The sequence below is a fragment of the Apteryx rowi genome, unplaced genomic scaffold (genome assembly GCF_003343035.1).
Source record: "Apteryx rowi isolate R43461 unplaced genomic scaffold, aptRow1 scaffold_649, whole genome shotgun sequence".
NCBI classification, from domain to species: domain Eukaryota; kingdom Metazoa; phylum Chordata; class Aves; order Apterygiformes; family Apterygidae; genus Apteryx; species Apteryx rowi.
In genome coordinates this window covers 281934-294753 of record NW_020450926.1, presented here as the reverse complement: position 1 = coordinate 294753, position 12820 = coordinate 281934, and the positions used below count along the sequence as shown (strand labels likewise).

Here is a 12820-nt window from a genome sequence, read left to right as displayed (position 1 = left end):
CCCTTGTAACTGAGATAGATCAACGTACTGGAAATTTAAGAGATCTCTTACCTTTCCTGTCCAGATGTAAGTAGTAATTACAGAAAAGGGTTTCACATTATAGCTGCACATAATCTCAATTGCAAGAAAATACAAAATAAAAGTGAAAGTTGCAAACTCATTATCAAAAAGGAAGATAAACTGATAGCTGTTATTTTTTAGTATGGCTTCTCGTAACACTTGAGTAACAGAGGGTCTTATCCTTAGCTCTGCTGCCAGAAGAACATTACATTACTTACAAGTAAAAGCTCTTAAAAAAAACTCTTTAAAAGCTCTTAAGGCTTGACACCATTACCATACACTGTTGATGACACAAAAGATAAGGTCACATCAGTAAGGGTACACTGCAGAGCAATAAGCACAGTCAGAGAGACTATCAAGGTGGGACAGGACAGAGGTCCGATGGGTGTTGAGCAGCCTGAAGGTGCACAATGATACAAGAATGAGGAGGTGCCAAATGTAGCCGTCAGGCTGCAGATACAGAAGGCAGAGAGGAAACACTACAGTTAACTATGCACTGTATGAAAAAGTCAGTCCTTACTGCAGGATATTTGAAGTGCCAGAAGTGTTAAAGGGTTCAACAAGCCACTAGACAAACTGACAAAAGGCCAAGTGCAGCAGGGGCAGAGATGCAGCCTCCTGGTCGGTGTTAGAGATGCTGTTCGGCCTGACAGTAGGGCAACTCATGGGGTTTTTTTAGTGCTGGAAGTAGACCCACCCTTTTAGTGGTACTTTCTTCTTTAACAAACTGTTTACTTTCACATAAAACGCAAACTAGGAATTGTCTTATGCTTGGTGGTACATATGTATGGCCTACCACTGTGTTCAGTACTGTTTTCAGCAATGCATGCTGCCTCAGGCATATATTAATATTATCCTGTGCAACCTATCACAGCTGATTTAAGATGTGGGCAATTGGCCTAGGGCAATAGTGGCAAAATACACTTGCTTAGGAACGTTAGAAAGCCAAAAACCGAAATGTAATCTTTTATAAAAATCAGCATATGAAAAGTTTTCCCTCTCACAACTAGAAATTATTTACTTTTAATGCTGACACCAAGGTTATCAGAGGATAAGGCATAAGCAACACAAGAAACAGTATGCCCGTTCTGATGCCTAGCATCCTACCAGTTTTGAAATTTATAATTCAGCTTGAATATACAAAATTACCCATTCCTATTAAATAAAGAAAATAGGACAAAGTTTCTAATCAGACAGCATTTCTCTCCTGACACACACATGACTTTCTCCAGAAACCTGCTGAAGACTAGTTTGCCCCCTACGTAATCACTGACATACAATTAATGTTTCAAAGGAGAGTTATCTTTGTATACCTTTTAGTCCAAAAGATGAAGGAAATAACATCCCCTTCTCTATCCCTTCCCAAACTCCTAAACATGTTAAAACATGCTACTGCTTTACAGTGTGGTCAGATTTAGATGTTTTGAATTACTCTATAAGCATTTTAACCATACTGGGAAACTGTTACATGACACATAACGTGTGGAAATTTTAACTTATATTGAAACAAAAGAGCACGACTACACCATTAGCCGCTCTTTCCACTCTAACCCGGAATTTCTGTATTGTTGTCAATAATAAGTGATCAACAGTTAAATCTTCTTTTTTGGAAAACACAGATTAATCTATTGCCCAGTAGATATGATATAATACTCCAACTGCCTTCCGACAAATCCAAATTCCAGCCTTTTTCTTGGCTCCTGGAGCCAAGAAGGGAACTAGTGGAGCTGCAAGGCTCCAAAAAATCCAGTTCCAGACCCACTAGATTAATTTCATGGCTGACCTCACTTAGGCACTGTGGTTAATGTGGGGACAAGTTGGACAACATACCTTGCACAACAGTTTGCTAACTCTACCTACCCGACCTCCTTTGGGTTTCAGTTTGTCATTATTTACACTGCTGAACACCAGCTCCTGACAATTTCAAATCATTCTTTGCTATATCCTTAGAGTAAATCTCAACTAAAATAGGCTTTAATAAGGCTTTTGTGAATAATTAAAACATGATAGGGTTACCAGTCCTCTGGCCTTCAGCATTACATACAAACCAATGTAAAGAATACCAGCCTTCTGAAAGGGTGCCAAATCCTAAACACCACATTTGCAAGAAATTATGTTTCAGGTATGAGTCAAACATTGGAAAATGCATTTCCATCTTAAGTATCAGAGCTCAGTATGTATTAACTTTCAGTCTGAAACCAGGCAGAGAATATGTTAGCATACTACCATCCAATCCACCTACAGGAGATTTCTTTCTAATTAACAAACTAGTTATGTGCCATTTCACAATGTTTTTTCATGTATTTACAGAAGGATTACTGCCCATGCCTTTTTTATTAAATTGGTAATTTAAGACAGGAATTAATGCTTAACATTTAACCCAACAGATTTCCAGCACAAGCCACTGAGCCTTTCTTGTTTGGAGACTGGATAATAAAAATCCTGTGTACCCACACACCTAACATTGTATCAAAGTGAAGGACCCCAAGGGACATTTTTCCATAACACTTATCTTAAAACACTCATGAAGTGTCTGCTTATTAAAGCACCATCTTAATCTCCCAGAAACTAGTAGCAAGCTCATATTAGGACACTCAGTAGTCCTGATATTTGACGACCCACTAATTACATACCAGAACCAAACCACTTCTATTTCACAGGAAAGCAGTCCTCTGTAAACATGACAATTATTCCTTGTGCAATTTAGTACTTGGTTTCCACTCAGACACACCTTGACAGGAGATGCAACATTCGGTGACAAACATCTGATTAATATTTGGAGTGGTGAGAACAGTGGTCCTTCAGCAACACCATACCTACGCCTCACAGCAGTTCAGGTAAGTGTCAAAAGTACCATCTCAGCCTTTCAGATTTTACATCAATAATCTCAAAGCATAAAGCAAAGTCATGCTTTTTATATAATTCAACAGTTAATTTTACTCTGTTTAAAGCAACCTGAACAGCTTCTGTTTCATTATCGAATGCTGTAAATATTCATTAATAATTAATTTGCCTGTGCGTGAGGTACAAAYACCAGATTAATAATTTCACTTTCTAAGTTAATTTTGTGCAAATCTTATCCACCACCTTTAAGAATGCTAAAACCTTCACCACAGTATTCAAAATAGCTCTTACCAGACTAAAACAAGAATTTTCCATAGGCAAACATTTTTAAAAGATGGATTGTGAAATATATTTTCAACAAGCTTTATGACCAACTTAAGGAGAGGAGGGGAGGGAAAAAGCAAAACCACAAAACTCACTTGACTGTAACTCGATTGGACAAATCCTGAAGATCCCCTGGATGAAAAAGCTGAGCTTCTTTCAGTCCGATGTTTTCGCAAGCTTTCAGAAAAACGTTTATATTATCCTGTGAAGAGAAGAAGAAAGCAGTTGCTTAGTTAAAAGCACTGAGCAGGTTTTGCAAGATGATTAGTATGAACCTCTAAATGTCAAAGCCCAGCTCATGGAAATAATAATAAAAAAAGCAATCTTCTGGATCATAAATGCAGGTCATGTTTCATACACGCACGCAGGTTGATTTGTGTGATCTTAGTGCCGGGCTGGTACGTTAAAGATTACCTGGCATAAAGTAGTTGCTAGCCAGTAGGCAGCAATCTACACTTTGATGTCAGCTCAGCTCTGCAAACAAACGCCCTCTTTCCAGCTCTGCACGACAAGCCTCACCTCTTGCTTTTAAAAATAACTCCAGCTACTGACATTCACCACCCAGAAACTCTTGGCAGGGGAGGAAGAAGAGGAGGAACATTCTGTTTCTATGATTACAGCCCGATTCTGGGATACGGCACCTAGAATCTGGGCTTGGTTGCTGAGCAGGCGGGAGGGGAAGAGAGAAACCAAACTGTATTCAGCTTTGCTGCTTCCTTAGTTATGGGGTTTTCTCTCCCTCGTGTTCCTCCCCTTCCTCCTCCCCTACCCCCCCCCCGGCTATATAACAAAATATAGGTGCAGTGTCTTACAGCACCCATGCGCTGCACCTGCTGCAGATCAACTGCCGAGCAGGAGCAAGGTTTTAAAAAAAATTAATTAATTAATTAAATCCAGTAATATAAAGAAAGATTATGCARCTTGCGCTCTCTTTCCACTTCATAAACAATGGGCAAGAAATTCCTTCTTGTTAATGTGGAATGCTATCAACAACAAAAGAATTTGCCCTCTCCCGCACTTCTCAGTTTGGTTGAAAGCCACAGGAAAAGGTACACAAAGTTACTTAATTCATAAGCTAATACAGCCATGTCATTCAAAGCTTTTGCAATTAAGGTACTATGGTAGAGTTGCGCAGTATGATTGTGGTGTGATATAATATGGTTTAAACCTTTTTTTTTTTTGATATATATTCGCTGGGTGTAAAAATAGTTCAATCATTTACAAATTCAAAAAAAAAAATCTACAAAAAAGTATCAGCTGCTTCTAATACTTGTTAGAAAAAAAATCCCCACAACTTTCCGTTTTGAAGGTCCCTGAGATTCTAGTATTTCTTATCAGTCTGTAAACATGCTTTCATTCAAGGAAAATATTTGCAGAAGGTATTTCCCATGGAGGCTGAGGGCTTGGTTTGACATCCCCGAGACCCCGAGCATCCCTGGAAAGCAGGCGTTTCATCCCCGAAGTCCAACACGTGGCGGGGGCTGCTGAGCGGGCACGCGGAGAGGATAAGCGGAGGGGGACAAGCGGAGGGCACTGTGCCGCCAACTTTGCCGTAACTGGTGATGCACCAGCTCCCATAACACACAGGGGGCTGCTAGCGCAAGCCAGCCGCCTTTGAGCATCCTGCTGTGGGGCAACCCAGGCAGAGGCCTTTGCTTTTCCTCTCCGTGCAATGCACCTACAGGAAAAGCCAGCTGGATGTGGCATTTTATCCAATTAATATTCAAGTGTCATGTTAGTACTTCAAAGCCTCAAGGACTTGAAAATGCAAGGCTAAACCAAAGATCTGGGGGATGGGGAAAGGCATAGGCTGCAGTCCCACTCCTAGAAGCAGGGGAACTGCCCACTACTCGGTTGAGCAGCACATAACGTTGGTAAAAAGCTAGACAGTCTGAGTTCAGGGGTCTGGGGAATCCCAGAAACCAGCAGGTAAAGCAAAGGAAGAAAGCTGCATAGCAGACCAGAAGAAATGAGTGGTTGCAAGGTAATAAACACAAGTGACACCAATACCAAGCAAGGCAGCGTGCTCCGATTGGCCTGATCCATCACCAAAATCAGAGGAAACTTGCAAAGCGATAGGTCACATCAACTGAGCCACAGAGAGTGAAAGYATTGTGCGGATAAACAAGAAAGATGAGTCAGAGAGCAAGAAAAAGGGATTCTGCCTACACCCTAAGCATAATTAAAACAAAGCAGAGTACTTGTTCATCAGTGGCAACTTGGCTGTACCAAATTGCGTACAGGAGAATTAACTTTGAAGGTGTTGTAGCAATTAAATCTATCAAATATAAACTTTCTGATAAACATATTTGACACAGCGCATGAGAATGTCATCACTGACATGAGTCAAAACCTTCAGAAACGCTGTGGCTTAGAAATAGGTTGGAGGAAAGGGTAAATAACATGGGAGGCAAAACATAGCTAGTCATGGCACTCACTAGAGTGGAGGATAAAGTGGGGTTCAAATTTGTCCTCTCTCCAGTTCTTGAACCAGCAGCTTGATCATGCCTGCCATGTCTTAGGTGTCCAGCTGTCCCAGCTGCAAGATGTCCTCCAGTCTGGGCCTCAAATTCACCCCAGAGCATCAAGAAAGCTTACCCAAAAGGCTATTGCTCAAATTTGTACATCGCCACAAAAAGTTATAGTTTCAACAAATCAGCACTTCTAAATACTGCTCTTCTGGAGTTATTCTTGACCATCCCTAATCATTATCATAAGTCACCAAAGCTAGAAGTCTCAAAATAGCTAKCAACCATTTTAAACTCTAACAGAATAATGAACCTGAAAATGAATTTTAAATAGTACCACAAAAATAARTGGAAAAAGTGACAAGCTGTCAACCTTGCAATTAGATTTATCACTAGAAATGCGAACAGGAACAAGGTTCGGTGATTAATGTGCTCAAATATAGAAACTATCATGCTATTCCTTTTACCAAGTTATTTCTTGGAATATAACTGTACTTTAATAAGGCTAATGACTGTTCCAATTCAACTTCAAAGCATATACTGCTATCCTAATCTCATCATACTCTGTGAATAGGATTCTTCTAAAAATTCAGAACTCAACAATTAAAAGTATGGAGAAGCACAATGAACTGGCTCTCTCTCCTGGTGGCTACAAGTTACCTACACAGTGTGTTTGAGAAAAAAGGGTTTCATGTACATATCTGTAACACCCCTCTGCCACCCAGGTGCTCCCAATCACTGTCTGTGAGGGCAGGCCACTTAAATTTAGGAAAGATTCAAATCAGCATAGTTGCAGAGAAAGAGCAAGAAGATGAGGAAAAAACCGCAAGGGATCTATATAATGAGGAGAGAACAGGAGACCTTGACTTGGTTATGCCGATAAAGCGAAGCATGAGATGCAATACTGATGCCCTCTGTGAGCATAAGGGGAGTAACACCAAAGGGGAGAGAAGAGTTATCTAGTCCAAGGGCAATGGGACACAAGAATACATGGTCAAACAGATCAAATACATGTTCTGCTTACATGTAAGGTTTCCAACCATTAAAAGAGTAAGGTTTTGAACAGACTGACAGGAATAACAGGACAAAATTAACTAGATGTTTTTAATGTACAGATTGATCAATCCATATCCTTGAGCATCTGAAGTTGGAATTAGCATCGTACAATTACATGTCTTAAATCATAACAAAAATAAAGCCTGAAGTGTTAACCACAGAATTCAAATGCAATTCATTTTTTGTATGTTATTATTACTTCTAAGGATTTGGGGGAGGGGAAGTGAGATTGGGAGGGGGATTATGTCCCCTCCTGAATAAATGCATAAGGAAAGAGTAAAGCATTTCAGATGCTCCAAGCACGACTCCAGTTTCACGCAAGCCGTACAGATTTGCATTAAATGCACACCACAGAATGCTGACTAGTTAGAGCGATTACCATGCAGCATTTCATTTTTGCCTGAAACTTCAAAGCAAACCGCACCCAAAAACACAGGAAAGCAGCAACATGAGAGAGACCAAGCTTGCAGTGGGAAGCAGGTCACCCAGGAGCAGGCATTTAAATATTGCTGTTGGGAGAAACAGCAGGCAATACCGCACACTTGCAGGCACGCGCCTGCCTTTCTGGCCCCTCACGGGAATCACCTTTCTTCCTGCTGCTGCTAAGGCATCCCCTCTGCAGTGTCCCAAACAAGAAAAGATGGCACGCCAATATTATGGGGAGACCCCGAGAGCCAGCAACAGCCTCCCTGGGAGCCTCCCAGGGGATCTGTGGCTCTCTCCCGTGTCCTAGCAATGCAGGCTTGTCTCTCTCTCACTCTCTCTCGCTCTCTGAAAAGTCTTTTCTGTATTGCTACCTCCTTGTGTTTTCTCACTGGACCTCAGCATTGCTTCTGCTTCTAGGCAAGGGGCAGCATAAGAGCTCTGCAGCTCCAGGGGTTAAATGGGGTGGGAAAAGCAATGGTGCCAGATGAAACACGTTCTGGACTGCTTGTTCACACCTCTGCCCTCCAGACTGCAAAGGAGGAAGAAGGCAGTCATGGTATGGGAAAGCACAAGAATAAGGACATCTTCCAAATAAATAAATAAATAAAATATATAATAGAATAAAATAAAAAATTTGGGATCACCATTGGCAGTGGTGCTGTGCTTGCACCTGAGGTCAGCTCCTAATGTCACCGTGGCAAGAATTTGAGATCAAGATGGTGCAGCACTGTGACAAGGAGGATAAACACATAGCACCAGTRAGATGAGAGGGGGGGAAAAAGGTACACAGGTTCCTCAACACCTAAGACAGAGGAAAATAAAGGAAGAACACTTCTAAAATGGAAGAAAATGGCATCAGCAAGAGGAAAATGAGGGAAAAGACAGAAATAGAGATGCAAAAAGGAGCAAGAAAAGGTGACCTTAAATAGGAAAAAAAAACTGAGAAAGGGTAGAATACAGAAAATAATTTAAAAAATCTTTATGGAATAAAAATCAAAGAGCATGAAGTATAGGGCAATTAAAAGAGGTCTCCATATAAGAGTATAGAATCACTGTTTTATTTGGATTATTTATGTGCAACAAAATATTACACTAAGTGGAGCCTGCATATATAATCTGCAATTTAATTAAAAAATAAATCCCTCAATTATCATGATTATCAGGGTGGGGCAGGAATATTAATTTAAACATATGTGTAAATACATTTGCTTTCTTTAGGGTGCAGTCATGCTGTGTGGTAAGTCTGTCTTAGTTAACTGTTTCTCTGAAGCTCTGCACACGCACCAAGACACATTGAGATGCTGTAGGAATGCAAGTTATGGCACATCTTTCTCAATTCAATTGGCATCTGGAAGAAAAACAAATTCAATTAACATACTTGGTGGGTTGTTTTGTTTTGTGTTTCTTCCAGACTGCCTAGGCCAATAAATGAAGATGGTCCTCCACATTAGGTTGTCTACTCCTTCTGTTTAAATACCTACCATTTCAGCTAATTTTAACAGCAATCATGCAAAGACAGATGGTTTCCCTGCCCCTCCTTTCAGAGGCTGAAAGGGGAGGAAGGGAGCAGAATTTTGTAAGGACCGTGATGCAGATTTTCATTGAAGCATTACAGCTTCACCCAGACAGCGCCTTGGTGCCAGAAGCCATTTCCAATTTATAGGCTTAAATAAATAAATAAATAAATAAATAAATAAAAAAAATCCCAGTACCTACAAGTGCCTACCAACAAAACTTTTGACATTTTGGGAAGAGAAACTGATGTATTTGTTCTTTTTTTTCCCCCTACACAATTCTAAATATCTTCTGAATGGCTCATACTTAAAAGCCTTGCTTCTCAATACCATAGTTTTAAGGGTATTTGGAGTAACGTAGCCTTGGCCGCAAATGCTGTGTCTCCTTCAGCTCCATACTCATGAGGAATCCTTCTTATTCACACTCACATTCCCTTGAGTAAAGGCATATTCCCATGACAAATAGAGGTAATTTAGAAAGTATAAAGCAATTTTCACACACTCAGCATTACACCAATCATTAAAGCCTGCAGAAGTCAGTTTAATACTGAATTTAGAGCTGCCTTTTGCAACAGCATCAGGGAAGAGCTATGCATTGTTTACATTCGAAGGCGGGGAAAGGGAAGCGGCCTAGGAACGGATCTTGTTGAACGAGTCCGGTAACTCGCGGCTGCTCCTCGGAGCTACGTTTTGACCAGTAGCAGCGGTTATGGGTGCAGGGGGCAGCAGGGCGAGGGGGGAGCAGAGTCAAGGGGCCAACCCTGCGGTCTGATCACAGGCCCGCGAGCCAGGAACCCCCATCACCATTGCAGCATTGGGCTACCAAGTGGCTGCGACACATTCGTCCCAGCTATAAAATGACATCCCCGGTCTCTCCGTTTTCCTGAGAAACGCTGCTAACGGGTTCAATCTTGAACTGCAAGTCGGAAAAGGATTGGGTGGAGCAGCTAAACTACATTCCCCCCCCCCCCTCACTTTTGGGTCCAAGACCAAAAGAAATGCAGGCACAATTCAGCTTCGAGCGACCTCAGGGCTTCTGCTCTGTAAATTATCCCACCTATAACAGTACGTGCAGGCACTGTATTGGCCAAAGATCAGAAACAGTGCTGATCGCTTGGCCTCTCCGCTGTGCGTACCGTACCCTTCGTTGGCTCTCACACAATGAGCAATAAAGAGAGACTGAGATCCCCGACAGGCAAGGATTCCCTGCCCCTAGCTCTGCGCTCAGCTACCCGCACGAGTGATGAACTCTTCTGGCTTTACTCTCAGAAAGCATGTGCTCGTGCTTCCCGCATACAAGCATGAGACCTGCATAATCTCTCCCACTATCTCCAGGCTCCGAGTATCTATAATTTCAAATCATGGCTTAGATAACCCTAGCCATGGAAAAAGTAATATTCCTCTCTGCGCTGCAGTTCAGTCTCATTAGAGTTAAACCATTAAGGCGACCACAGTCTGAAACAGCCTTAGGTGAGAATAAGCAGCATTTTGCTGGCAGACAAAAAGGCCCGTCCACCCCAAATACCCCACCTCCAGCTGTGACAAGAGCAGCTGGTTACAGAAGCCCGCGAAGGTTTGCACTAAGAGGACTTCCCCAGATGTCCTTTCTCAGCTCCAGGCAGTGCCCAGCGTTGTGTTTAAAGGCCAGCAGAAGACCTGCCCTACAGAGTTCACCTCCCTGCCTGCAATCTCTTGTAGCATTGAGCTCCACAATGTAATTCCCGTGTGCGTAACAAAATTAAGAAAAAGGTAAAACAGAAACTGTTTTTTCTATTGTTGTTTTTTTAAATGAAACTGAGTTTATGGAGTTCAAGGTACTCGACGCAGCAAGGGACCAACTGTCCTTAATGACTTGAAATCTTGCCCAGGCCCCTGCCTTTATTGTGCTGTGGTGTAAACTTAACTAAGATTACATAGCTGTATATAACAGCAACAGCATACCAAATGAATACTATATTGATAAGAAAGAGAGGGAGTAACAAGTTGCAAACTGCAGGTGCGTTTCTGAGATGTCACTGTTACTGAATGAGGTAAGCTGTAAATGAAAAGGGCAAAAGTAACTGCACATTGACAGCCTGGGCAGACCCGCCTTTTTACCCAGAAGAGAGCTGTGTGCAGTTCTGAGCTTAATCCCATTTTGGACTGCACAAAGGGAATTAGTTTAATTCCCTCACAGACACTCTTACTGTAAAATAAGTATACGCTCAGAAAGCGAGTACAGAATAACCATCCTGGGCTATTTCCTTGTTTGGACAAGCCTTAACTTTCCCACCAGTTATTCACATTCCAGTCCAAGTTGAGAAAATCAAGTGATGTGCTTTTCACTCTGAACAGACTTTGTAAGCTAAGTGTGTAAAATACTCTAACGCCAAGTTACCCCACTACACAGAATTGGAATGACAGTAATCCACTTAAAGGTGAAACTCCCCTGAAGCCTAATGAGTAACAAAATAAGTAAAGAACTCTTGTTCTTGAAACAGAAAGTTTTGGCAGACCTCTTTTTTTTTTGGGGGGGGGGGGGATTGTATACACAGTTGTTTTTTTCTTTTTTGCTCTCTATTTTGCTCACACAGGTTAGCAATTCAGTATGGATACAACTCAACCCCTTCAACTGCACACTCAGATCCTCAGTACACTTAGTTCCTGATTCTAGACTACAATTCAGTACTTCATTTTTCTTAAAAGAAAAATTTGAAGCACTCTCTCACTTCGCTTCCTTCAGCAGCCCCAGACAGACATCTTTCGTTTTCTGAAAGGAGCAGCAAACTACTTCCTTTAACTCTGTTGCCCTACCTGGGCCACGATGTAAAGGCAAACTCCCAGCTTGCCCAGATCAAGGAGCRGGTTTGGAGATTAGCTGTATTTCAGTCCACCTCAGCTCCTGCATTAGGGCCAAGCTTCCTCGTGTCCATCCCCGTTCTCGTGCCCCACAGAAAGCAAGCTCGGTCATTACAGTGCAACTCTTCTGCGACCATATTAAGTCGCATTTAATGCTGCCTTTGTATTTATTAGCTCTTCTACACACATCATCGGAGGAGGGCAATTCAGTATGGGCACCCGGGTGCGGAGGTGTTCAGACAGGCATTGAAAGACACGGTATGAGTCTTGTCCCACACACGGAAGTGAGTTGCACAGCTATACATCTCCAGCACTGATACTGCAGAAAGTTATCACTCCTGCAATTAACATCTATTTTCTCTGGAAATTGCCATGAATTTTAAACATCATACAACAACAACAATCTGATAAACCAGAGAGAAAAGCACTGCAGTGTCCAGCTAATGAAGATTTAACACAGAGAAATACTGACTGCTGCATGAAACCTCAAAACTGCATTTCCTTGGCAAAAGCAGGAGAAATCAACTAATAGGTGTCACAATCATAATTTAAGGTGTGTACCTTTTCTACATGCTTGCCATTTTTTTTCCAGTCAGGAAGGAACGTTTCTTTACAAATGCAGAAACAGTCATCAGCTATTTAAGGAAATAAAAAAGCATACAAATGACAGGGTGCACCACAGACTACAGCTGATTGAATTGATAAATGGAAATTTCTTACAGTTTATTTGGCAACCATACTTATGAATCTTATTAAGTGCTGGCAAGTTGGGAAAAAAGTCATACTTTTTGGAGCTTTAGTTTAGAGTAGGAGGAGGGATGAAAAATTCCCACATTAAAAAAAAATCTTGATGTCAATCATATTACTTTACAGTTAGATTACAATAATTTTTATTTTGATTAATTAACATTTTGACATCTCTTCCCAGTAACTCTTTGGAAGCATCAGTTTGGAACATATGAACTCATCTAAAACATCCCCCAAACACTATTTTTATTTCACATAGAGATCAAAGATGCACGGCACTTACTATCCCAAGACAGGAGACCAGGCCTAGAAGCTGAACCATCATTTCTTGGGGTATGCACTTAGGGGTCTGCACATGTGCAATCTCTCCCCAGTTAGTCTCCTAGATACATTTCACATCATCACCACCTACTGAAAAACTGTCAGTTTAATACAGCAGCTGGGTTTTATTCTGCCTGACAGAAATCTCGAGCAGCTACTAAAAATGTCGCAAAGAGTTTGCATCAGCCTACCCTTTCCCCACACCCTACATTTCAAAGGGTT

General features: G+C 41.5%; 1 protein-coding gene across 9 annotated transcripts in view; it reads right to left on the bottom strand.

Moving 5' to 3' along the window:
* LMO7 (LIM domain 7) overlaps positions 1-12820 on the bottom strand; it is a 100319-nt gene that overhangs the window by 74706 nt on the left and 12793 nt on the right. For all 9 annotated transcript variants that reach the window (XM_026084607.1, XM_026084608.1, XM_026084611.1 and 6 more), the window contains exon 3: positions 3324-3430. The gene's annotated coding sequence lies outside the window, so the exon portion shown is untranslated. The remainder of the gene's footprint in view (positions 1-3323; positions 3431-12820) is intronic.